This window comes from Malus domestica, chromosome 02 (assembly GCF_042453785.1).
Source record: "Malus domestica chromosome 02, GDT2T_hap1".
NCBI classification, from domain to species: domain Eukaryota; kingdom Viridiplantae; phylum Streptophyta; class Magnoliopsida; order Rosales; family Rosaceae; genus Malus; species Malus domestica.
This window is the reverse complement of record NC_091662.1, coordinates 29,728,484-29,753,437: the sequence shown is the minus strand read 5'-3', so window position 1 is coordinate 29,753,437 and position 24,954 is coordinate 29,728,484. Positions and strand designations below refer to the sequence as shown.

The following is a 24,954-nucleotide window of genomic DNA, read 5'->3' as shown; positions in this document are numbered from 1 at the left end:
TAAGATTTCTGAGATTGACCAGCCAGAGGTTGGTTTGGCTATTCCTTTTTATTGAAAAGGAGTCAGCTGTCTGCGCAAGTCACCTTCTTCTAGGCTCCGCTGGACGGTACGGCATTCTTGTTTAAGTATAGGCCGGCCGTACTTGGGATGATTTGTTTACCTCAGTCTTTTGCCTTTTCCGCTGTGTATCACTTCATCGAATGTATATTCTGTATTCACGCATCCATACATGTAATTTTTCTTTTTGTTTATTGACTACTTAAGAAATCTTCTTCTTTTGGATAGTGACAATGTGACATTTTTCGGAAGGATTGCTCCTTTTAGGGCATTTATTGAAAAATACTAATGTACCTACAGGCTACAATCAACTGATCATGAGATCTCACATATTGTGCATGATACTTCACTATCAGCTGCCTGCCTGTCATATAATGAATGCTCATCTAGAGGAAGAATAATTGAATGCGGTAGAATTTGTTAGTCATTGTTCTTCTCACAGTCAGTAGTCTTGTATACGTCTGATGAAAATCTCCTTTGCATCGTGATCAGTGCTGTTTCTTCCCTTCATTTTTTGTCCTGTTCAACTTACTTGCAGGAAAATGCAATCTGGGCATTAAGGGTCGTGGTGCTCTCGTTTTTCTTTCAAATCCTCTCACACACACATATCCTTCATATAAGTCAATCAGTCAATAAGTAAACTTGTTTGTCACTTTGTACTGCTAAATTACATGCACCAGTTCTTTGATAGAATGTTTTCAGCAGTCACACCAAACTTTACTCAGATTTATTTCCCTCTTATTTCCCCTTCTTTTGAAGACACTCACACTGGACAAGTTCATCACTCAAATATCTTGATTATCCTTTGGCTTACATATAATTGCATTATCAATGATTTGTCTTTTGCATAAAAAAAAAAGTACAAATTAGTTCAAAGTTATCATTTACATTTTCTTTTTCTTAAACCATTGGTAACTATACCTTTGTTATATAACTAGTCCTGAGAAGTTATGTTTTTTTTTCTGTACTATGTTCCTGTATAGTTATCCACAAACTGAAATGAACTGAAGTTAGTGTCACATACCTCTCCAAAAGCAGTATTGAATTCCCTCTGTTGATAGACCTGGTAGACATAATTATTTTCATTGTAAGTATACATCTCTAAACTCCGCCTATGTCTTACATGGCCGGTCCCAAGCCCGGATAAAGGAGGAGGGGGAGGGCGTCAGGTAGTCGACAGCCGGCACTCCATGATCACGTCGAATCCTTATGAAAATGAATCCAGAACAAAATAGCGCTAAAGCTAGGGCGTCACCCGTAAGTGGCGCGCTGTGCGGCCCGAGCACAGTGATAAGTGAGCAAGGGTCGCTGTATCTTCATCGGCACCCGGATGCAGTGTTAAATGAGCAAGGGGGCCATAGAAACTTCTTTTCGAACGACTCCACTCAAAGTTGTTTGGGAGCATATGCTCCTATCAACTTTACCCGGGACACACAAAAGAAGTACTTTGATCCTATTAGACGGGGGAGGGTGAAGAAGCTAGGACAGAAGGGTAGAGTTCAAGAGAGCAAAATGCGTTTAGGAACGTGGAATATAGGAACCTTAACGGGAAAATCTATGGAAGTAGTGGAAGTTATGGTGAGGAGAAGGATAAATATTATGTGCCTACAAGAAACTAAGTGGGTTGGTAGTAAGGCAAAGGATCTAGAAAACTCAGGGTTTAAACTTTGGTATTCGGGCACACATAGAACGAGAAACGGTGTTGGCATCATCGTGGACAAGACCTTGGTACAAGATGTTGTAGATGTCAAGAGGGTAGGAGATAGAATCATGGCAATCAAGATTGTAATAGGACAAGAACTTATCAATGTGATTAGTGCGTACGCACCTCAAGTAGGGTTGGATACGAGGTCGAAGGAGAAATTTTGGGAAGATCTTGGAGACTTGGTGCAAGGAATTGCTCAGACGGAGAAGTTATTTATAGGAGGAGATTTAAATGGACACGTGGGCAGGGAGACAGGCAACTATGGAGGTTTTCATGGTGGCCATGGTTTTGGGGAGAGAAACGAGGATGGGGAAGCTATCTTGGATTTTGCAATGGCATTTGATCTCTTCTTAGCCAACACCTTCTTTAAGAAGAGAGAAGAACATGTGATCACCTACAAGAGTGGGTCGTCAAAAACACAAATAGATTTTCTTCTAATGAGGAAAGGGGATCGTATAACTTGTAAGGATTGCAAAGTTATACCAGGAGAGAGCGTGGCTAATCAACATCGCTTGTTGGTGATGGATGTACATATCAAAAGAGTGAGACAAAAGAACAAGACTTGGAAGTGCCCAAGGACTAGATGGTGGAATCTAAAAGAAGAAAAACAAGCCATTTTCAAAGAGAAAGTAATCACCCAGTGTGTGTGGGATAGAGAGGGGGAAGCTAGCCAAATGTGGGATTCCATGGCTAGTTGTATCCGAAAAGTAGCAAAAGAGGTATTAGGAGAGTCCAAGGGCTTTGCCCCACACCAAAAGGAATCTTGGTGGTGGAATGAGGAGGTACAAACAAAGGTGAAGGCTAAGAAGGAATGTTGTAAAGCCTTATACAAGGATAGGACTGATGAAAATGGTGAAAGGTATAAAAAAGCGAAGCAAGAGGCGAAGAAAGCTGTGAGAGAAGCTAAGTTAGCGGCTTACGACGATATGTATAAACGACTAGATACCAAAGAAGGAGAGTTGGATATCTATAAACTAGCTAGAGCAAGGGAAAAGAAGACAAGGGACCTAAACCAAGTGAGGTGCATCAAGGATGAGGATGGAAAAGTTCTTGCTACAGAGAATGCGGTTAAAGACAGATGGAGAGGTTATTTTCATAATCTTTTCAATGAAGGACACGAAATGAGTGCTTCTTTAGGGGAGTTGAGTAACTCAGAAGAGTGTAGAAACTACTCTTTTTATCGTCGAATCCGGAAGGAAGAAGTGGTTGTAGCTTTGAAGAAGATGAAGCAAAGAAAAGCAATAGGCCCAGACGAGATACCAATCGAAGTGTGGAAAGTTTTGGGAGAGACAGGTATAACATGGCTCACTGACCTTTTCAATAGGATTTTGAAAACGAAGAAGATGCCAAATGAGTGGCGAACAAGCACTTTAGTGCCTATCTACAAGAATAAGGGCGACGTACAAAATTGCATGAACTATAGGGGTATTAAGCTAATGAGTCATACAATGAAGCTTTGGGAGAGAGTCATTGAGCATAGATTGAGGCAAGAGACACGGGTTTCGGACAACCAATTCGGGTTCATGCCAGGGCGCTCAACCATGGAGGCAATCTATCTCTTACGAAGATTGATGGAAAGATATAGAGATGGGAAAAAGGATTTACACATGGTCTTTATAGATTTGGAGAAAGCGTACGATAGGGTCCCAAGAGACATTCTTTGGAGGATTTTAGAGAAGAAAGGAGTACGAGTAGCATATATCCAAGCTATAAAGGATATGTATGAAGGAGCAAAGACTGCCGTAAGAACTCATGAAGGACAAACTGAAAGCTTTCCCATAACTGTAGGATTACATCAAGGCTCATCCTTAAGTCCTTACCTTTTTGCGTTGGTAATGGATGAGTTAACAAGACATATTCAAGATGATATTCCTTGGTGTATGCTTTTCGCAGACGATATAGTGTTGATAGATGAAACTCGGGAAGGGGTAAATGCAAAGCTTAACCTTTGGAAAGAAGTGTTGGAATCTAAAGGTCTTCGACTAAGCCGATCAAAGACAGAATATATGGAGTGCAAGTTCAGTGCAAATGGAGGCCAAAACGAGTTAGGGGTGAGGATCGGTGATCAAGAAATACCAAAGAGCGATCGTTTTCGTTACCTAGGATCTATCTTGCAAAAGAACGGAGAATTAGATGGAGATCTCAACCATAGAATACAAGCTGGATGGATGAAGTGGAAGAGTGCATCCGGCGTGTTGTGTGACCGCCGTATGCCACTGAAGCTCAAGGGAAAATTTTATAGGACGGCAATAAGGCCGGCGATGCTGTATGGCACAGAATGTTGGGCGGTGAAGCATCAACACGTACACAAAATGGGTGTAGCGGAGATGAGGATGCTTCGTTGGATGTGTGGGCACACGAGAAAGGATAAGATTAGGAATGAGGATATCCGGGGTAAAGTAGGAGTAGCCGAAATTGAAGGAAAGATGAGAGAAAATCGGTTACGGTGGTTTGGACATGTGCAAAGAAGGCCTACTGACGCTCCGATTAGAAGATGCGACTATGGGACAGAGGTTCAGGGCCGAAGGGGTAGAGGAAGACCTAAGAAAACTTTGGAAGAGACTCTAAGAAAAGACTTAGAGTACTTGGATCTAACGAAGGACATGACACAGGACCGAGCGCAATGGCGTTCTAAGATTCATGTAGCCGATCCCACTCAGTGACTTGGATTTTCCAAGTCTCCAACCGAGAAGTTTTCCTCACTCAGGAAATTAAGGGAACACTACCTCAACCTACATGCTCCACTCACAAAGCTCCAACAAAAGAAAATTCAAAGAACTTAGAGAAGAAGGCTTTGGTGTATTTAACACAATACGTTGAAATGAAGGAAAGCTTATTTATTGATATCCCCGATAAGCTACAAATATGTACATATACATGAGTCAAAATAAACAAACAAGAGAGAGCCTTCACAAAGGTTGCTTAGGAGAAGTCGCAGCAGTCGGTAGAGCCCCAGAAAGAGAAGGCACCGGAGGGGGATCATTCGGAGCCTCAGTACTGGACAGAACCCTAGAAGGAGGAGGCATCAGAGGTTGATCATTTGGAGCTTCATTACGCGGTACAGCCCCAGAAGACGAAGGCAATAAATGCCTTTGGAACAAACCCACAAATCTCTGATGATCAAGTAAAACCTGACCATCAGATTCCTTCATCTGGTCCAGCTTCCTCTTCATGTTTGTAGCATAGTCATGTGCGAGACGGTGCAACTGTTTATTCTCATGCTTGAGCTCTCTAATCTCCTGTTTGAGACTCATCACTTCAGCCGCCAATGATTCAACTTGGCGGGTTCGAGCAAATAGGCGTTGGGCCATATTAGACACAGAACCTGCACACTGAGCACTGAGAGCCAGAGAATCCTTAACAGCTAACTCATCAGATCGTTTGGAAAGTAGTCTGTTATCTTTGGGAGTGAGAAGGTTCCTGGCCACCACCGCAGCGGTCATATCATTCTTCATAACGGAATCCCCAACGGTAAGAGGACCAGTAGGGGAGACGAAAGATGGGCGCCATATGTTGTCTGGAGAAGGCGGGGCTGCCTCTTCAACAAGGTTCAAGTCAAAACGACGGTCGGAGGGGCCAGACATTTTCAAAGGTGTTGAAGAGAGAAGAGGTCGAACAAATCAAGATCTTAGAAGTGTAAGAATGGAGCTTCTACTGGTGGAGATTCAAGTGTGCTTTGGAACTTAATGCCAGCCCCTATAAAAATCTGCACTCGACGGAGCTTCAGAAATCGAAGAGGCGCCTGCTCAGAAATCGAAGAGGCGTTTGCTTTCTCAAAAGCTGGGCTGCTCAGAGACCACGAGGGTCGATCTCAGAAATCGAAGAGGCGTCTGCTTTCTCAAAAGTTGGGCTGCTCAAAGACCACGAAGGCCGATCTCAGAAATCGAAGAGGCGCTTGCTTTCTCAAAAGTTGGGCTGCTCAGAGACCACGAGGGCCGATCTCAGAAATCGAAGAGGCACCTACTTTTCCAGCCTTGGCAGCACCTGTCACACGCACACTCAGCTTTGCGGAAATTATGGGCATTCTGTCGAAGACTTCTGGTGAAGTAGAAAGCACATGAGTCTTACTGTTCAATCACCCACTTCCCACACGCAATAGTAGCTCATGTGTATCACAGATAACTTTGCCAAAGTTCTCTGCCAAAGTTGAGCACGTGAAGCTTGCAGCTTCCACTACATCGCTCTGACCAAGACGGGTAAAAGAATAGCAAAGAAACAGCACTAACAAAGTTTAGACACATAAATTTTGAAGGTCTAGCTACCCCATATTATTACCCACAAGGGTAAAGGAACAGTATCACTGCTGGATAATTGGAAAGTCCCTGTGTGTCAACCTCTGTGCTTCGTGGCAAGGTAGACTAGCAAACATGCCCAACCTTTACTCATATTCGAGAAAACACTCCCAACAAGATTGCTTGCTCCAAAATCGAAGAGGCACCGTCCTCCGAATCTCGAGAGCCAGACTCCCAACATGACTACTTTCTCAAAAATCGAAGAGAGGGTAAAGGAACAGTACCATTACTGGATAATTGGAAAGTCCCTGTGTGTCAACCTCTGTGCTTCGTGGCAAGGTAGACTAGCAAACATGCCCAACCTTTACTCACATTCGAGAAAACACTCCCAACAAGATTGCTTGCTCCAAAATCGAAGAGGCACCGCCCTCCGAATCTCGAGAGCCAGACTCCCAACATGATTACCTTCTCAAAAATCGAAGAGACACCGCTCTCCGAATCTCGAGAGCCAGACCCCCAGCAGGATTGCTTTCTCAAAAATCGAAGAGACATCGTTCTCCGAATCTCGAGAGCCAGATCCCTGATAGGATTGCTTGTTCGAAAACCGAAGAGGCAACACTTTCCCAACTACAAGAGCCGGATCTCCTTGGATAAAGCTGTCTGTAATCTTCACACGCAACATCAGCTTTCCACATACCATAGACCACTTTTTCAAAGTGCTCTGACAGGGTAAAGGAATAGCATTACTACTTGTTGTTAAGGAGACTCCTATATATGTCAACCTCCATCCCCAACGGACAGACAGACCTGCAAAAATGCTCAACCCTTCCTCATATATGAGAGGGCACTCTCAACGAAGCCTTTCGAAATATTCAGCTTTCTTTCCCCCCGATAATACCTCTGCAAACAAGTTATACTAGAGCAAGAATATCTCATATCATCAGGGTTAAAAGCAAGAGTATCCCATATCATGCTTTTTCCCTGTCTTTTCCTTTGGCCTTGTTCTTACCTGCAAGACAAGGAGAAAGAGAGCAATCAGTCAGCACTTGGAATCAAGCTTCCAGCCAGGAACTGACTGCCTGGAACTTACTTACCTGGCATTGCTCTCGAGTACTCATCTTTAACATCTTATGCTTCCAGGGAAGATACCGCATCTGCCTGAGGAACAGATAGGGCAAGTGAGAAGGATACAAGGAAGCATGTGGAGACAAGCGTAACAGCACACGTGCCGATACATCCATTACTCTGTCAAAGCAAAAGTATCCCATATCAGTAGGGTCGAACGTACTTTAGATTTGATGGACTTGTTTTGACCCTCAAATTCTTCAGTCGGCCTTATACTCTGGAGGAAACCAGAAAACCCTCCAGCTCAGTTCAAGAATAAGCCTGTGGAAAGTTACTTCTTCAAAAGCAAAAGTATCCCATATCATCTCTTCTCATTTTTCTTCTCTTTATCCTTCATGCTGCCTGCAAGATAGGGAGAATGTGAACAATCAGCCGGAGCTCTGATTGCTTACCTTGTCTGTCACCTCTTTCAGCAAATCCCCTAGCTCGGCAACTTGAGGGACTCCTACTACATGGTTTGTATCGCGCTTGACCAAGCCTGAAACTACAAGTAAGCTTCAAGTGAAATTGATACATTACCTTGTGCATCTCCACCAGTTAAAGATACCACCCCTGGATGGAGGAAGAGTACTTCCAGAGAAGATGCCACATCTACCTGTGAGACAGATAAGACAAGTCAAGACGATACCACATTCCGATACTTAGAAGTTTCGTGATTACGAGATCATTCTCCCACAATATTTCCTAATGTCATTTGTACTAAATCATTCACCTGTACTCACTAAAGGAAAGCTTGAACCTATGTACTTGTGTAAACCCTACACAATTAATGAGAACTCCTCTATTCCGTGGACGTAGCCAATCTGGGTGAACCACGTACATCTTGTGTTTGCTTTCCTATCTATATCCATTTATATACTTATCCACACTAATGATCGGAGCAATCTAGCGAAGATCACAAAAAGCGATCGTTTTCGCTACCTAGGATATATCGTGCAAGAGAACGGAGAATTAGAGAGATCTCAACCATAGAATAGAAGTTGGATAGATGAAGTGTAAGAGTGCATCCGGCGGGTTGTGTAACCGTCGTAGGCCACTGAAGCTCAAGGGAAAATTTTATAGGACGGCAATAAGGCCAGCGATGTTGTATGGCACAGAATGTTGGGCGGTGAAGCATCAACACGTACACAAAATGGGTGTGGCGGAGACGAGGATGCTTCGTGGGATGTGTGGGCACACAAGAAATGATAAGATTGGAAATGAGGATATTCGAGGTAAAGTAGGAGTGGCCGAAATTGAAGGAAAGATGAGAGAAAATCGGTTCCGGTGATTTGGACATGTGCAAAGAAGGCCTACTGACGCTCCGGTTCGAAGATGTGACTACGGGACAGAGGTTCAGGGCCAAAGGGGTAGAGGAAGACCTAGGAAAACTTTGGAAGAGACTCTAAGAAAAGACTTAGAGTACTTGGTTCTAACGGAGGACATGACACAAAACCGAGCGCAATGGCGTTCTAGGATTCATATAGCCGACCCCACTTAGTGGGAAAAGGCTTTGTTGTTGTTGTTGTTGTAAGTATACATCTCTAACTGGGATGTGAATGTCGCAATGCTGGTGTCTTAATATCACTTACCTCTGAATATTGTCGATACAGAAGTTCCAAAGTATACTGTCCGTCTTGGCAAATTCCATATCCACCCCCTTGGAACATCTATTGGGTTGTGACTAGACTCATGATCTGCGAACATCTGCATCGTTCATTATAGAACTTTGTTTATAAATCTGGAAGTTAATGGCTCTAACATTCTGGCTTACAGAAGTGGAGTACAGGATTCTGGACCGCTATTAATTTTGTCCAGACTGTGTTCTGTAGACAAACTTCAAGGAGATTAGTTTGAATAAGACTTACCTCATTAACTTGAAAATATGTCCCGTTGAGTGGAAAGCTCCCTCTCATTGCTGTTCTACAAGGTATCTGCAACAAGTTGAATAAATTTCGGTAAGAAGTGCATGTAGTTTATTGTATTTGACATATTACAACAATCAATTTTTTCTCACCAAAATTGTCCCTCTGACTGTTTGTGAATTTTCTTCTCTTATACTATTACATGACAAACATGTCTTCTCATTGCACAATTCGTGTTGGTCTTGGGAGCCACACCTGCTTTCTGGTGGTTGAATCGAATTTGCAGTCTCACCTGGTATAAATAAAATAAATGTATCGCTTAGTAAGATGTACACTACAACTTCATACATCCGATTTCAAATTTAGCTAGCGCTAGGCCATCGATGCATCTGTATTCCAAGTTCTAACTTGGTTTAGTGAATCAATTGCATTAAATTTGAATAATCTCAAGATTCTCAACAATGTATCTCAGTTCTTTTATGTCTGGTGCTTACCTGGTGTCCATATAGCAAGAAGGTAAGGGCTTGGATCATCTGGTTCCCGTCTGTCCATCTGTAAAGTCGAATAGTGATTAATTGAGAATAAGAATGCTTCATGTATTGTAGATATAATATATATAAACTGGGTAATGCTAGGGAGACTAAATTTGTAAACAAAATTTTGGAAACTAAAGGACATGGACATGAAAATTGATTGGTTTATTACTTAAGCATTGATAAATGTGCTCATTCCTATTGGTGGCACATCATTTAATTTGCAAATTTTGTCTCCAAATTTAGTCTCCCTAGCATTACCCATATAAATTTAACTTACCCCTTTTCAAAGTGGATGTGAATCTGGTAGTTCATACCTGCATTATACCAGCACAGAATGTATAAGTGTGTCAGAGGACTTACAGTTATGTCTGTATACACATGCTTGTATAGGTACGTGTGCTAAAACTCAGAACATATGGCTCCAGGCAGGGAGTTATTAAAATTCTGTGCAAGAATTCTGACAGTGGCGTGTTCAAAATTTACACACCTAAGTTTGTTTTCCTCGATTGAACATGCTGTGGACTTTGGCCCTACTATATTTCAGTTTGTGTTCAGTGTTCTGCTATGAATATGTGGGATTGTGACTATGGGATGAAATGTACTTACACTTGGTGCTCTGTTCGTAGTCGACTGACATTCTTTAGCTTGGGTGTAGGGATAGAAGCAGCTTCCGAAGTCAAGGCAACTAAAGCCTTGGACATGTCATCTTCTTGAAGCTCCATCTTATCTTGCATATAGTTTTGTAATGTCGATGTGAACTGTTCCATGTTGAGTTTGATGGTAGGAATCTCGTCTGGATCCTCGTAGAACAAGTCCTCTATGTCACTTAGTGTTAGCTCAGTGAACTCTTGTTCTGGGGATGCTGGTTCTTCAATGATTGGTTCACATTTGTTAATCTCAACACCTGCTATCTGGAGTGAGTTGATTTCGGGTGGAGGCAGTGACATGGGAGTGACAGCTATGTAGGGTTTATTTCGGTTGCAATTGGAACACTTGAACTCACAATGCTCTTCTCTTCTGGACCTGGCAGGGCAAGCCTTGCACTGCACCAAACATGGTTGGTATCAATTTGATTAATACAATATCTTAATTGTTCCACGTGATTAGTGAAACGTAGAGTTATAGATTCTCCATGAAACTATCTACTATTCTTAGTTCCTTCTAAAATTCTAATTATTATGTAATTGACCCTGAATCCTGTGTCTCGAGATATCTGGAGATTCTATTGACTTGCTTCAATGTATTTTTTTCCTGCACAGTGGCAGCAACATATATGTAAATTATCAGAGATTATTGTTCAAACCTTGCAAAAGCACTTGCAAAGTGTCTGCATTCTCCTCTCATTGGACATGCATTGCAATTTGGTTTACTCTTTGTGCAGAAAAACTGCATAACGATCAAAATATGAGGTGCGTAATTTATTTTTGTTTAATCATCCCACTTAGTGGGAAAAAGCTTTGTTGTTGTTGTTGTTGTATAGATAATAATTCTAAATAATGAAACAGCATGCATACCTTTCCAAATGTAATCATCTGGTAGTGCAGCTCATAACTGTGGTTCAATAGTCAACTAATCAGTAAAAGCATAAGTTGACAAATAAAAACACAATTACATGAACTCTTGCACATGAAAGTAGTGCTCTCAAATTTATATGAAGACTCTATGGAGCTATGAGCATACAGTTTTCGTTGATCAAGTTTGCATAATCTTGGCCATAGATACTTTTGAATTGATTCCAGCATTGGGTACCTAGAGAGGAATATGGTTAGCATCTTCCAGTACTTGAAAAGTAAGCATTCATATACCAAACTATCATTTCTTACATTTCTAGGAGGAGTAACTGAATATGGAGCAAATAACAGATATAATTTCATTGATTTTCATCATGCTCTTGTAACAAAATTAGTATTTAGCAGTCGCATAATTGTTACCGGGAAAGCAAGGTGGTGAAGTGTTAAAAGCCGGACACACTCCACACTTTTCAAGCCCAAGCCTCGTATGCTTAATAGATAATCAACAACAACAACAACAACAACAACAACAAAGCCTTTTTCCACTAAGTGGGGTCGGCTATATGAATCCTAGAACGCCATTGCACTCGGTTTTGTGTCATGTCCTCCGTTAGATCCAAGTACTCTAAGCCTTTTCTTAGAGTCTCTTCCAAAGTTTTCCTAGGTCTTCCTCTACCCCTTCGGCCCTGAACCTCTGTCCCGTAGTCACATCTTCGAACCGGAGCGTCAGTCGGCCTTCTTTGCACATGTCCAAATCACCGGAACCGATTTTCTCTCATCTTTCCTTCAATTTCGGCTACTCCTACTTTACCTCGAATATCCTCATTCTCAATCTTATCCTTTCTCGTGTGCCCACACATCCCACGAAGCATCCTCATCTCCGCTACACCCATTTTGTGTACGTGTTGATGTTTCACCGCCCAACATTCTGTGCCATACAACATCGCTAGCCTTATTGCCGTCCTATAAAATTTTCCCTTGAGCTTCAGTGGCCTACGACGGTCACACAACACGCCGGATGCACTCTTACACTTCATCCATCCAGCTCGTATTCTATGGTTGAGATCTCTATCTAATTCTCCGTTCTCTTGCAAGATAGATCCTAGGTAGCGAAAATGGTCGCTTTTGTGATCTTCGCTAGATTGCTCCGGTCATTAGTGTGGATAAGTATATAAATGGATAGAGATAGGAAAACAAACACAAGATGTACGTGGTTCACCCAGATTGGCTACGTCCACGGAATAGAAGAGTTCTCATTAATTGTGAAGGGTTTACACAAGTACATAGGTTCAAGCTCTCCTTTAGTGAGTACCAGTGAATGATTTAGTACAAATGACATTAGGAAATATTGTGGGAGAATGATCTCGTAATCACGAAACTTCTAAGTATCGGAGTGTGGTATCATCTTGACTTGCCTTATCTGTCTCATAGGTAGATGTGGCAGCTTCTTTGGAAGTACTCTTCCTCCATCCAGGGGTGGTATCTTTAACTGGTGGAGATGCACAAGGTAATGTATCAATTTCACTTGAAGCTTACTTGTAGTTTCAGGCTTGGTCCAGCGCGATACAAACCATGTAGTAGGAGTCCCCCAAGTCGCCGAGCTAGGGGATCTGCTGAAAGAGGTGACAAACAAGGTAAGCAATCAGAGCTCCGGCTGATTGTTCACCTTCTCCCCATCTTACAGCAGCATGAAGGATAAAGAGAAGAAAAATGAGAAGAGATGATATGGGATACTTTTGCTTTTGAAGAAGTAACTTTCCACAGGCTTATTCTTGAACTGGGCTGGAGGGTTTTCTGGTTTCCTCCAGAGTATAAGGCCGACTGAAAAATTTGAGGGTCAAAACAAGTCCATCAAATCTAGAGTACGTTCGACCCTGCTGATATGGGATACTTTTGCTTTTGACAGAGTAATGGATGTATCGGCACGTGTGCTGTTACGCTTGTCTCCACATGCTTCCTTGTATCCTTCGCACTTGCCCTATCTGTTCCTCAAGCAGATGCGGTATCTTCCCTGGAAACATAAGATGTTGAAGATGAGTACTCGAGAGCAATGCCAGGTAAGTAATCAGGTAAGGGGTTCCAGGCAGTCAGTTCCTGGCTGGGAGCTTGATTTCAAGTGCTGACTGATTGCTCTCTTTCTCCTTGTCTTGCAGGTAAGAACAAGGCCAAAGGAAAAGACAGGGAAAAAGCATGATATGAGATATTCTTGCTCTAGTATAGCTTGTTTGCAGAGGTATTATCGGGGGGAAAGAAAGCCGAATATTTCGAAAGGTTTCGTTGGGAGTGCCCTCTCCGATATGAGGAAGGGTTGAGCATTTTTGCAGGTCTGCCTGTCCGTTGGGGATGGAGGTCGACATATATAGGAGTCTCCCTAACAACAAGTAGTAATGATATTCCTTTACCCTGCTTGGTCATAGCACGGTAGTGGGAGCTGCCAGCTTCACATGTTTTAACTCTGTCAGAGCACTTTGAAAAAGTGGTATGTGGTATCTAGCTCTCGAGATTCGGAGAACGATGCTTCTTCGATTTTTGAGAAAGCAATCATGCTGGGGGTCTAGCTCTCGAGATTCGGGGAGCAGTGTCTCTTCGATTTTTTAGAAAGTAATCATGTTGGGAGTCTAGCTCTCGAGATTCGGAGGGCGGTGCCTCTTCGATTTTGGAGTAAGCAATCTTGTTGGGAGTGTTTTCTCGGATGTGAGTAAAGGTTGGGCATGTTTGCTAGTCTACCTTGCCACGAAGCACGGAGGTTGACACACAAGGACTTTCCAATTATCCAGCAGTGGTACTGTTCCTTTACCCTTGTGGGTAATAATATGGTGGCTAGACCTTCAAAATTTATGTGTCTAAACTTTGTTAGTGCTGTTTCTTTGTTATTCTTTTACCTTTCTTGGTCAGAGCGATGTAGTGGGAGCTGCAAGCTTCACGTGCTCAACTTTGGCAGAGACTTTGGCAAAGTTATATGTGGTACCCATGAGCTATTGTTGCGTGTGGGAAGTGGGTGATTGAACAGTAAGATTCATGTGCTTTCTACTTCACCAGAAGTCTTCGACAAAATGCCCATAATTTCCGCAAAGCTGAGTGTGCGTGTGACAAGTGCTGACAAGGCTAGAAAAGTAGATGCCTCTTCGATTTCTGAGATCGGCCTTCGTGGTCTCTGAGCAGCCCAGCTTTTGAGAAAGCGAGCGCCTCTTCGATTGATTCGGAGAACGATGCCTCTTCGATTTTTGAGAAAGCAATCATGCTGGGGGTCTGGCTCTCGAGATTCGGGGAGCAGTGTCTTTTCGATTTTTGAGAAAGTAATCATGTTGGGAGTCTGGCTCTCGAGATTCGGAGGGCGGTGCCTCTTCGATTTTGGAGCAAGCAATCTTGGTGGGAGTGTTTTCTCGAATGTGAGTAAATGTTGGGCATGTTTGCTAGTCTACCTTGCCACGAAGCACAGAGGTTGACACACAGGGACTTTCCAATTATCCAGCAATGGTACTGTTCCTTTACCCTCTTTTCGATTTTTGAGAAAGTAGTCATGTTGGGAGTCTGGCTCTCGAGATTCGGAGGACGGTGCCTCTTCGATTTTGGAGCAAGCAATCTTATTGGGAGTGTTTTCTCGGATGTGAGTAAAGGTTGGGCATGTTTGCTAGTCTACCTTGCCACGAGGCACAGAGGTTGACACACAGGGACTTTCCAATTATCCAGCAGTGATACTGTTCCTTTACCCTTGTGGGTAATAATATGGTAGCTAGACCTTCAAAATTTATGGGTCTAAACTTTGTTAGTGTTGTTTCTTTGCTATTCTTTTACCCTTCTTGGTCAGAGCGATGTAGTGGGAGCTGCAAGCTTCACGTGCTCAACTTTGGTAGAGAACTTTGGCAAAGTTATCTGTGGTACCCATGAGCTATTGTTGCGTGTGGGAAGTGGGTGATTGGACATTAAGATTCATGTGTTTTCTACTTCCCCATAAATCTTCGACAGAATACCCATAATTTCCGCAAAGCTGAGTGTGCGTGTGACAGGTGCTGACAAGGCTGGAAAAGTAGGTGCCTCTTCGATTTCTGAGATCGGCCCTCGTGGTCTCTGAGGAACCCAGCTTTTGAGAAAGCGAGCGCCTCTTCGATTTCTGAGATCGGCTTTCGTGGTCTTTGAGCAGCCCAACTTTTGAGAAAGCAAACACCTCTTCGATTTATGAGATCAACCCTCGTGGTCTCTAAGCAGCCCAGCTTTTGAGAAAGCAAACACCTCTTCGATTTCTGAGCAGGCGCCTCTTCGATGTCTGAAGCTCCGTCGAGTGCAGCTTTTTATAGGGGCTGGCATTAAGTTCCAAAGCACACTTGAATCTCCACCAGTAGAAGCTCTATTCTTGTACTTCTAAGATCTTGATTTGTCCGACCTCTTCTTTCTTCAACACCTTTGAAAATGTCTGGCCCCTCCGACCGTCGTTTTGACTTGAACCTTGTTGAAGAGGCAGCCCCGCCTTCTCCAGACAACATATGGCGCCCATCCTTTGTTTCCCCTACTGGTCCTCTTACCGTTGGGGATTCCGTGATGAAGAATGATATGACCGCTGCGGCGGTGGCCAGGAACCTTCTCACTCCCAAAGATAACAGACTACTTTCCAAACGGTCTGATGAGTTAGCTGTTAAGGATTCGCTGGCTCTCAGTGTTCAGTGTGCAGGTTCTGTGTCTAATATGGCCCAACGCCTATTTGCTCGAACCCGCCAAGTTGAATCATTGGCGGCCGAAGTGATGAGTCTCAAACAGGAGATTAGAGGGCTCAAGCATGAGAATAAACAGTTGCACCGACTCGCACATGACTATGCTACAAACATGAAGAGGAAGCTTGACCAGATGAAGGAATCTGATGGTCAGGTTTTACTTGATCATCAGAGATTTGTGGGTTTGTTCCAGAGGCATTTATTGCCTTCGTCTTCTGGGGCTGTACCGCGTAATGAAGCTCCAAATGATCAACCTCTGATGCCTCATCCTTCTAGGGTTCTGTCCAGTACTGAGGCTCCGAATGATCCCCCTCCGATGCCTTCTCTTTCTAGGGCTCTACCAACTGCTGAGACTTCTCCTAAGCAACCTTTGTGAAGGCTCCATCTTGTTTTGTTTATTTTGACTCATGTATATGTACATATTTGTAGCTTATCGGGGATATCAATAAATAAGTTTTCCTTCATTTCAACGTATTGTGTTAAATACACCAAAGCCTTCTTCGCTAAGTTCTTTGAATTTTCTTTTGTTGAAGCTTGTATGTTGAAGCTTTCTGAGTGGAGCATGTAGGTTGGGGTAGTGTTCCCTTAATTTTCCGAGTGAGGAAAACTTCTCGGTTGGAGACTTGGAAAATCCAAGTCACTGAGTGGGATCGGCTATATGAATCTTAGAACGCCATTGTGCTCGGTCCTGTGTCATGTCCTTCGTTAGATCCAAGTACTCTAAGTCTTTTCTTAGAGTCTCTTCCAAAGTTTTCCTAGGTCTTCCTCTACCCTTTCGGCCCTGAACCTCTGTCCCATAGTCGCATCTTCTAATCGGAGCGTCAGTAGACCTTTTTTGCACATGTCCAAACCACCGTAACCGATTTTCTCTCATCTTTCCTTCAATTTCGGCTACTCCTACTTTACCCCGGATATCCTCATTCCTAATCTTATCCTTTCTCATGTGCCCACACATCCAACGAAGCATCCTCATCTCCGCTACACCCATTTTGTGTACGTGTTGATGCTTCACCGCCCAACATTCTGTGCCATACAGCATCGCCGGCCTTATTGTCGTCCTATAAAATTTTCCCTTGAGCTTCAGTGGCATACGGCGGTCACACAACACGCCAGATGCACTCTTCCACTTCATCCATCCAGCTTGTATTCTATGGTTGAGATCTCCATCTAATTCTCCGTTCTTTTGCAAGATAGATCCTAGGTAATGAAAACGGTCGCTCTTTGGTATTTCTTGATCTCCAATCCTCACCCCTAACTCGTTTTGGCCTCCATTTGCACTGAACTTGCACTCCATATATTCTGTCTTTGATCGGCTTAGGCGAAGACCTTTAGATTCCAACACTTCTCTCCAAAAGTTAAGCTTTGCATTTACCCCCTCCTGAGTTTCATCTATCAACACTATATCGTCTGCGAAAAGCATACACCAAGGAATATCATCTTGAATATGTCCTGTTAACTCATCCATTACCAACGCAAAAATGTAAGGACTTAAGGATGAGCCTTGATGTAATCCTACAGTTATGGGAAAGCTTTCGGTTTGTCCTTCATGAGTTCTTACGGAAGTCTTTGCTCCTTCATACATATCCTTTATAGCTTGGATATATGCTACTCGTACTCCTTTCTTCTCTAAAATCCTCCAAATAATGTCTCTTGGGACCCTATCATACGCTTTTTCCAAATCTATAAAGACCATGTGTAAATCCTTTTTCCCATCTCTATATTTTTCCATCAATCTTCGTAAGAGATAGATTGCCTCCATGGTTGAGCGCCCTGGCATGAACCCGAATTGGTTGTCCGAAACCCGTGTCTCTTGCCTCAATCTATGCTCAATGACTCTCTCCCAGAGCTTCATTGTATGACTCATTAACTTAATACCCCTATAGTTCATGCAATTTTGTACGTCGCCCTTATTCTTGTAGATAGGCACCAAAGTACTCGTTCGCCACTCATTTGGCATCTTCTTCGTTTTCAAAATCCTATTGAAAAGGTCAGTGAGCCATGTTATACCTGTCTCTCCCAAAACTTTCCACACTTCGATTGGTATATCGTCTGGGCCTATTGCTTTTCTATGCTTCATCTTCTTCAAAGCTACAACCACTTCTTCCTTCCGGATTCGACGATAAAAAGAGTAGTTTCTACACTCTTCTGAGTTACTCTACTCCCCTAAAGAAGCACTCCTTTCATGTCCTTCATTGAAAAGATTATGAAAATAACCTCTCCATCTGTCTTTAACTGCGTTCTCTGTAGCAAGAACCTTTCCATCCTCATCCTTGATGCACCTCACTTGGTTTAGGTCCCTTGTCTTCTTTTCCCTTGCTCTAGCTAGTTTATAGATATCCAACTCTCCTTCTTTGGTATCTAGTCGTTTATACATATCGTCGTAAGCCGCTAACTTAGCTTCTCTGACAACTTTCTTCGCCTCTTGCTTCGCTTTTCTATACCTTTCACCATTTTCATCGGTCCTCTCCTTGTATAAGGCTTTACAACATTCCTTCTTAGCCTTCACCTTTGTTTGTACCTCCTTATTCCACCACCAAGATTCCTTTTGGTGTGGGGCAAAGCCCTTGGACTCTCCTAATACCTCTTTTGCTACTTTTCGGATACAACTAGCCATGGAATCCCACATTTGGCTAGCTTCCCCCTCTCTATCCCACACACATTGGGTGATTACATTCTCTTTGAAAATGGCTTGTTTTTCTTCTTTTAGATTCCACCATCTAGTCCTTGGGCACTTCCAAGTCTTGTTCTTTTGTCTCACTCTTTTGATATGTACATCCATCACCAACAAGCGATGTTGATTAGCCACGCTCTCTCCTGGTATAACTTTGCAATCCTTACAAGTTATACGATCCCCTTTCCTCATTAGAAGAAAATCTATTTGTGTTTTTGACGACCCACTCTTGTAGGTGATCACATGTTCTTCTCTCTTCTTAAAGAAGGTGTTGGCTAAGAAGAGATCATATGCCATTGCAAAATCCAAGATAGCTTCCCTATCCTCGTTTCTCTCCCCAAAACCATGGCCACCATGAAAACCTCCATAGTTGTCTGTCTCCCTGCCCACGTGTCCATTTAAATCTCCTTCTATAAATAACTTCTCCGTCTGAGCAATTCCTTGCACCAAGTCTCCAAGGTCTTCCCAAAATTTCTCCTTCGAACTCGTATCCAACCCTACTTGAGGTGCGTACGCACTAATCACATTGATAAGTTCTTGTCCTATTACAATCTTGATTGCTATGATTCTATCTCCTACCCTGTTGACATCTACAACATCTTGTGTCAAGGTCTTGTCCACGATGATGCCAACACCGTTTCTCGTTCTATTTGTGCCCGAATACCAAAGTTTAAACCCTGAGTTTTCTAGATCCTTTGCCTTACTACCAACCCACTTAGTTTCTTGTAGGCACATAATATTTATCCTTCTCCTCACCATAACTTCCACTACTTCCATAGATTTTCCTGTTAAGGTTCCTATATTCCACGTTCCTAAACGCATTTTGTTCTCTTGAACTCTACCCTTCTGTCCTAGCTTCTTCACCCTCCCCCGTCTAATAGGATCAAAGTACTTCTTTTGTGTGTCCCGTGTAAAGTTGATAGGAGCATATGCTTAATAGATAATCCCTGCAAGAAAATCATTAGTGATAACTGTATACAAAACCTGATGAATAATAGCCTCCCTAATGGCATAAAGGGGGTAGCTGTAACATTCTACAAGTTAATGAATTGTGCAATGACTTACTTTGCTTTATCAGGGGGAACATCTCTTAACCATTCCAGATCGATGCTTCCATGTTCTTTAACCAGTCGGTTTAGAAATTCCTACAAATATTGTGCAACTAATGTTATCATGAATGATAGTCTTAACGTATTCATTGATGTTATTATGGAGAAAACTAACGATGCAATTAACAAGCAAGAAGTCTTGGACGGAACACTAATAGTAGAGTACCTGGATCTGTTCTGCTAGCATGATGTTCATCCCTCGCTCCTTGATTGCCTCAGAAATTTCTCTGACATTAGCATTTTTTAGTGCTTCATAATCCAGTGAGTCCATTGTGTCTTTGTTTCTTTCCTTTTCCCTACCCTTGGCCAAGACCTGGTTTCTCAAAATGTCCCAGTCAACTGCATTCTTTTTCTCGCTGTAAGCCTTTCCTTTTCTTCTTTTTGAAGTATTTGTACTTGTCTCCTTATGTGACTGACCATGAGAAGATTGTTGCTCCTGTAAATTTGAATCAACTGGTTGATTTTCCATGTGTACATGCATACCATCAACGACATTGATAGATTTTTTTCTGAGCTCACTGAAATTATTGACATGCTGCATGCTACCACTCTTATTTCCCATAAGTGGTTCAGTATGTTTTCCAGGCTCTCTGGCTGACGTGTTTTCTAATGAGAAGGTTAGGTTCCTCTCACGCTGATGACTATAGTTGGAACGATTATGTCCAGTGCTTGGCCTTGTTTCAGACCTATTTTTCAGGTCTGTTGAGTGCTGTCCGAACAATGCATACGGGTCCACTGGTGGCATTTCTTGAGAACTCCACAGACTACTCTGTTGCATAGAGGAATTAACAACACTTCCTAACAGTTCTTCATTTCTCAAGTTCTTGCACTTGTCTTGCTCAATATCGAATCTGGAAGCAGTCGAAGGCCAAGAGGATATGCTCTCCTCATTGAAAGTTCCAAATCTCCATGGCCTTGGTTCTCCAGAATCTGGGTACATGTGCAATTGATTGTTGCTGGAAGGAACAACTGGTACTTGCATATTTTCATTGTCAAGATTGATTGGATTTGTGAAAGACGTGCCAGTGAGATGATTGATTTTGTCTGATGGTGGCTTTATCTGTGAATACTCCATGTGCCCATTCTTGGATCCATCATCTAATAGTGAGATTCCATTTACTTGACGGTAAAAGTCCTGAAACATGGTCGTCGTCTCCATCTGTTGATAGGTTGAAATGGAAATAGGAACCTTGTTGGGTCGGCATCCAGTCATAGGATCTTCTGTTTCTGAGTTGGACATTGGGTATGATCTGATTCCTACAGCTCCTTGAGTGACTGAGGATTCAATAGAATCTTGAGACGATACAAATTCTTCCTCAAAACATTGACCATGTTCCTCATCTAAGTTCCTTTCTGTCCATGAGTTCTCAATGTCCCTCTGATTTTCTGCCAATTCATGGAGTGTCATAGAAGTCTGGCGGTAGATTGGTTGACTTGATATATCTTTATGCCATTTGGTGGCATCATCTGGACTTGTCATGCAAACTTCTGGTTTGTTAACCAAGATGTTTATCCGAACCTTGTGTGGAGCTTGGTGATTGCTTGACTGAAGCGGAAACCGTGCTGCCAATGACATGAAGGCAGAGCTACAAAAGACAAAGAACAAAATAAAATTTGTTCACTGTAAGACATTCATTTTGAGCTATCTGGTTGATTCTTCATGCCAAAATTCTTAACATACCTTGATAGATGGTCTGAGACATTCTGGGTAAGGAAAACTCCGATCACCGAGTCAACAACTGATCCTTTCCATTTTGAAAAACGTCTGTCTCGTGTTCATTATAATTTTTTATCAATGGTTGATGTGCATGATATCTAATAACTACGTATCCACTAATTGGAGAAAATTATAATGAATTTATGTTTTTCTGGTATACCGTATACATGAGAAGCAAAAAGTAATTCTTACCCCTGTTGTCTAATTGAGAAAGCTACTAATATGCAGTCTTTCACAAAGAAAAATAGTACTGTCCTGCTTTTACATGTTTTAGATATCGTCAAGTCTGAGTTTTCATGGTTGAGTTTATGTCTTTTGTATTACTTCAAGTTGAATAATTTGCATTTTTGTGCCTGAACTGGAAATGCATGTTGTGCTGCAGATTGCTATAAAGTGTATTTTACCTTGAACAAGGTGCATGCGCGCAATGAATGAGTCAACTCGTCCTTGGAAAACATTTCTTTCCTCTTCCCAATACTTCTCATTTTTATCAGTTCCTTCATTACCTTTGCTTCCCTCATTGCCCATCAACAGATTCCATATCCTATATGTTTCTGGGTCAAGCTCTACTCTTGGTCGCGGCTTATGTTTCTTTATAATACCTTGAAAGGGGACAATTACACCATCTCCTTTGTAAGGAACAAGTGCAGCTTTCTCCTGCTCTAGAATTTTGCTGCAGCTTCCATTGAGGTTCAGACCATTAAATTGATGTATGATGCCATCTATTGGTATAGTACATCTTGTTCTTATTGGATACCCTGCAAAATCAAGAGTATGTCATCATTTGAGTGAGTTGAAAGCAGTTATTGTGATGATACATTATTGAGATGTTTCTTAAGGTGGAAAGTACCAATTGCTTTTGCAGAAGGTTGCTTGTGATCATACGCTGAATCCTTCTCTTGACAGACTTTATCTGTACCTGATGAAACTTTCGATAGAGTAATTCCTTCAGACTGCTTCTTTGCTGACGTATTATCATGAGATACCTGCTTGTTTGCTATCTGAAGGGATTTTCTGGGAAGTGATGAGGCTTGCTGGTTACATGTTTCACTTGTTGAATGGGTGGAAAAGCTAAGAACTTTTGTGGAACCTTGGCATGAATTTGATTTGGATGAGATATGCAGATGTACAAAACCATTCCCAGAAGTGATGGAGTGAGTGTACCTGTTGTTGTGCTTTGGCCTGTTATCTCACCAACTTATAAACCCACAGTTGAACAATTTAAAATACAAGAAATAAAGATACTGAGAAATTTACGAGGTTCGGCAAAAATCCTGCCTAAGTCCCCGGAGAGATATTGCTCTTCACTATGAGAATAACAGTACAAGTTACACTTGAGTTAAATCGACATAACCCAAACCCCAATCCCTTGTACCCTCACAGAATTTTACTAAGAGACTCACTCTCCCCAAGAGTTTCTCACCCTTACTCTATATTTTCTCTCCTTTGTGTTCTCCTTCGGATGCTCTCTCTCTACATTTCTCCACTTCGGCTCTTTGCAATTAAATGGACAGAAAAGTGAGTCAACCTCTCATTTTTTACATAGACACAATGATGATCCATCATGCTCCCTTTTCTCAAAACCCAAAACCACTTTCGGCATGCAAATGGGAAATGAATAAAAAATGCCAAAACAAAGGAATCCCATGAAACATCATCATTGTCTTCCACTATTAGCCAAAATGAGATATGGACATATTTGGCCACTATTTCGAAAGCATAACACACAAAGTCACTTAATTGTTAACAGCTCAAAATATGAGCCAATCACAACAATCTCCACCTTGGCGAATATACTGTGCAAAAAATCCTTGCACCCATCACCAAAGTCCATTGGCCTTACGTACCAGCATACACACACTGAATAAACCTCGTTGGTCCTGTTCCGATTCAGTCACTGCCAATGCATGTGCAGCTGCTGCAAGCTAAAAATCACAATTTAGCTTCAGGCAGGATCTCGACACATCCTCGTCTCCTTCAGCAGGTTTTTCCCCTTCTTTATTGTCTGCAACCTGGAAACTTATCAGTGCACCCATTTCCAGCAACACTCATCGAGCCAGACAAATATTCCTCACACTTCTCTTCCTTCAGGACCATCTCATCACCTGTGAATCCCATAGCTCCACCTGCTGCAAATCCCTTACAACACTTAAGACTAAACATCACCAAGAGAAGTGTTGCTTCGAGTACCTAGAGGGCATACTCGAAGTCTTCTTCCACAAAATTGCTACTGCTCGGACCAAGATCATCCTTTCTTTTTCTCAAAGGACAATTTATCTTTTTATGCCCAAATTCTTTACAGGCGTAGCATTGTAGACCCTTGCCTCCGGAACCGGATTTGAACATGTTGTCTCTCTCAGATCCTTCTCCCAATTTTCTTCCACGATTCCAACCTTGAACAGCTAAAGCAGTCTCGTGCCCACCATCAACAATGGTCTTCTTCTTTTGTGTATCATAAGACACCAAAGAAGCTTGCACCTGCTCCAAACTTACTGTATCTTTTCCATGCAGTAAGGTTGTCACAAGATTTTCATACGAATCTGGAAGTGAGGTAAGAACTAAGAGGGCTTTGTCTTCTTCCTCAACCTTGACATCAACTTTCCTCAATTGATCCAAGTATCCGTTGAACACATTCATGTGGTCCATGAGATTCCCACCTTCATCCATCTTCAGCTTGTACAGTTTCCGCTTCAAATGCAACTTGTTAGTCAAACTCTTAGCAATATAGAGTTTTTCCAACTTCTCCCAAAGTGCAGGCTCATAATCTTCATCCATAACATTATTGATAATGTTATCAGCTATACAGTGTCGAATCGTGCTAACACAATGCCCCTCCAGCTCCTCCCACTGGTCATCTGTCATTTCTTGAGGCTTCCCATCTTTTCCCTTCAAAGCTCTAGCCAAGCCTTGTTGAGTCAATACATCCTTTACTCTCATCTGCCAAAGAGTAAAACTGCCTTTCCCATTAAACTTCTCAACTGAAAATGACATGTTTGTAGTCATCATGGTGAATAACAAATTTGGACCTTCGATGAACCAAAGCTTCCAACAAAGCTCTGATACCAATTGTTGTGCTTTGGCCTGTTATCTCACCAACTTATAAACCCACAGTTGAACAATTTAAAATACAAGAAATAAAGACACTGAGAAATTTACGAGGTTCGGCAAAAATCCTGCCTACGTCCCCGGAGAGATATTGCTCTTCACTATGAGAATAACAGTACAAGTTACACTTGAGTTAAATCGACATAACCCAAACCCCAATCCCTTGTACCCTCACAGAATTTTACTAAGAGACTCACTCTCCCCAAGAGTTTCTCACTCTTACTCTATATTTTCTCTCCTTTGTGTTCTCCTTCGGATGCTCTCTCTCTACATTTCTCCACTTCGGCTCTTTGCAATTAAATGGACAGAAAAGTGAGTCAACCTCTCCTTTTTTACATAGACACAATGATGATCCATCATGCTCCTTTTTCTCAAAACCCAAAACCACTTTCGGCATGCAAATGGGAAATGAATAAAAATTGCCAAAACAAAGGAATCCCATGAAACATCATCATTGTCTTCCACTATTAGCCAAAATGAGATATGGACATATTTGGCCACTATTCCGAAAGCATAACACACAAAGTCACTTAATTGTTAACAGCTCAAAATATGAGCCAATCACAACACCTGTCACCTATAAACTTGCTGATCTCTTTGTTCTCCCTGTCCATAATTTTGTTATTTTTAATGTAA

The 24,954-nt window shown here is 42.1% G+C and overlaps 1 pseudogene; it reads right to left on the bottom strand.

Annotated features, from left to right (window-relative positions):
• Window positions 1–545: 545 nt before the first annotated feature.
• On the bottom strand, window positions 546–22,033 carry LOC114823667 (transcriptional activator DEMETER-like; annotated as a pseudogene).
• Between the last annotated feature and the right edge of the window lie 2,921 nt (window positions 22,034–24,954).